Here is a 3,305-nt window from a genome sequence, read left to right on the forward strand (position 1 = left end):
CGCCACTGCAGTGTGATGGATCACTTTTTTGTGGCCTTTCTAGCCATGATCTTGTTACTCCCACCCAAGCAATTAGGCAGGACTGTGCAGATATGGTAATTGTGGCCTACCAAAGGGATTGGTCAGGTTTGCCATTCTGTTGGGCTTGAAATGAGCCACCCCAGAGTCAGGAAAGAGAGGATCCCAACAGCACCAAGGAAGAATAGCCAGGAGCAGAGAGCATGTCCTTTGGACCTGGGATCCCTATGCTGGAAGCTCCTGGAAGCAGGAGACAGAGAGAGAGAACTGTAACACTAAAGGCAGTGAGAAGTGGCAGCAGAGATCCGGCAGCGGGGAGACTGCGCATTGGGCTTTCCAGCTCACAGACAGAGAGTGCCTTTGGGCAGAGGCCTAGGGCCAGGGAGAACTGGGCCTGCGAGCATGGCTGGGAAGAGACTGGCCTATGGAAGAACTGTATCCTTGAGTGTTCCTGGAGCTGAACTGTAACCTGTTAGTTCTCTAATAAACCCCATAATAAGAAGTATGGGCTGTGAGTTCTGTGTGGCCACTGCAATGAATTATCGAGCCCAGCAGAGAAGTAGAGAGTGCTGTGTGAGGGACGGTTGGTGTCAGAACTGGTGAAGATGGTGGAGAGAGGAGGTGTGTTTGGCATCCACCTCATGGGGGCCAGGCTGGGGCTGTTGGTCTTGGTTCTCTTCCCCCTTGTGAGGTTAGAGGAGGTCACTCACCATCCCCGTGCTGTTTCCATAGCCACCCAGGGACCTTAAAGCTATGTGAACACAGCTGATGAAGCTCTGTACCTTCAGGCTGGAAAAGAATGAGAATTCTCTGGTATCTCAGTGTAAAAGCCAAAACAGACAAAGAACTTGTATTTAAGAAAGCACCTTTCCTAATGCCTGAAAGCTTGATGTGGAACAGCGTGGCACACAAAGGAGGACCAGTGAGGACTGCAGAACCTGGTGATAGAAGAAAAGATTGGGCCAGGACAGAGAAGTCCTTGCCACACCCAGATGAGGAGCCCCTTGATTCTTAGTTGGTAGGGATTGGAGATTAATGCCAGGACCACATAGTATGGGAATTGTCTCTGACTTGTATTTCACTTCCTGACTCATTCTTGCTCTCTTTTTATTATTTGAGGTAGGATTAATAAGTCTCAGCCAGACCCTAAAGAGAAACCCTCAAGCCTTGTCCACTTTCTGGGAATATCTGAAAGTCCAGCATTTGTATCTAATCACCTTCAAGACTCACCCTCACCAGGGGCCATTTGCCCACTTGATTATCTCATCCCACTCTTTCCTTGGGTGATAGACTGTCCCATGACAGTGAGATTGGGGTAGTTTTGGGAGTCTTTTTGCTTAATGAGCTGGTTGAATTAAGATTAATGGACACAACTTTCCTTTAAGAAAGGATAACGCTCTATTTTCTCAGACTTAGAGGGTCTGAGTTCCCCCAAACCAGTTGTATGTTATTTTTCCCACATATACATCAGGGTGCAAGTAGATCTCAAGATCCATAGCCTCAAAAAGAAAAAGAAAACTATCACTCCCGTTCCTCTCTCCCCTTTTAGGGCCAAGGAAAGTCCATGTGTTCTCTCTCTCTTAGAACTTTATATTAGGGTCTTGGGCCAATGGGCCTAGGCCAAAATTCATTTCTTCAAACTTAGAGATCTGAATCACAGGGGAAGGAACAATGGTGAACGTGAGGGTGGTAACGGTAGTGGTGACAGGTTTTGTAATGGAGGTGGTGATTCTGATGATGTTGATATTGAGAGTAATGGGGGTAGTTTTGGTGGCGGGGGGCTCCCTGATGATGGTGGTAAAATTGATGGTAAGAGTGATGGTGATGGTGGTACTGGTAATGATGGTGGTGATGAGCTGTGTAAGGGAGGTGGTGAAGGTGGTGGTGGGTAGCATGATGATGGTGGTGACAGTAGGTGGTGTGATGCTGCTGGTGGGTTGTATGATGGAAGTGGTGATGGTGATTATGGTGATGATTATGGTTGGTGCTATGAAAGTGGTGGTGGAAATGGTAGTATTGGTGTTGGTGATGGTGGTGACAGTGGTAGTAGAAGTGGTGGTGGTGGGTTGTATGGTGGAGATGGTGATGGTTATGGTGGTGGAGGTAGTGGTGGTGGTAGTAGTGGTGGTTGGTGCTGATGTTGGCCATGGTTGGTTGTGATAAGATACATTCAATTCCTTCTCTCCCAGGAGACCCCTGAGTTTCTTGTGTAACTTGTACAAATCTTCCTTAGACTTCTGCATGCTACAAGAGGAGCTGCTTTCCTAGTAAAATACAAATGTCTTACTCATGGCATAAAAGCCCTTGGCCTACATCTCCATAGCAAAACTGGATCTCAAGAGCTGCTCAAATATGACTTGGCAGCTTCATTTCTTGAAGAAGAGGGAAAAACTACTGGTGGTCTACTCACTACACAATTTTTTTAATCACAATAAACCGTATATAGTTCCCATTTCATTGTATGGGTTCAGACATTCCTTGTCAAACTTGTACTTGTCCCAAGAAAGACTCCAGTAAATGCCTGAACCTCTTCAGTCATTGAAGATAGGGGGCCTGGGCATGAAGGACCTAACTGACAACTATTTCGTAAGGAGTCTGATGCCCTGGGTGACAAGAAATCCTTCCCTCAACTTTACCCTGCACTCCCAGATTGAACCTGCATACAGGCCACCTTTCCTGTATCTCTTGCTTTAACTCCCATTCATTGATTGCCTACTATGTGCCAGGCATCGTTCTGTGTGCTTCACCAATATTTCAATGTAATCCTCAACAACAGTGATGTGAGGAAGACAGTATTAGTCCCATTGTAAAGCTGAGGAAACCAAGGGTCAGAGAGGGGCAGTAATTTGCTGAAGATCTCACAGCTAATAAGTGGGAAAGGCCCTACACATATTACTATGCCTCTCCTCATTATTCCAGTTCAGGAGATCACAGGATGAAACACCCAACAATGGTAATTTCAATCCACAATGGTGCTTAGGGCAATAATGGTTTTTGTCTGCCCTAAAGGCCCAATGTAGAAACACGGGCCCCTGGTAAAAGACAAGGAGTCACCACTCATTAATGTGAGTTCTTTGGCCCATTCAGAGAAGTCTATCAGAAACCACTTTCCCGTACCTCCTTGACTCCAATTCCCCAATCATGTTCCTTCCAAGTCCCTGGCTATCAAGCCAAACCATTGACCACAGCCCATGAATCAATGTACAGCTGCATATCTGGCCATTTATCCTTCCAAACAAGGTGAACAACCAGGTGCACTGCTTGAAGTTCTGCCATTGGGAAGATAT

The sequence above is a fragment of the Elephas maximus genome, chromosome 20, assembly GCF_024166365.1.
Source record: "Elephas maximus indicus isolate mEleMax1 chromosome 20, mEleMax1 primary haplotype, whole genome shotgun sequence".
NCBI classification, from domain to species: Eukaryota; Metazoa; Chordata; class Mammalia; order Proboscidea; family Elephantidae; genus Elephas; species Elephas maximus.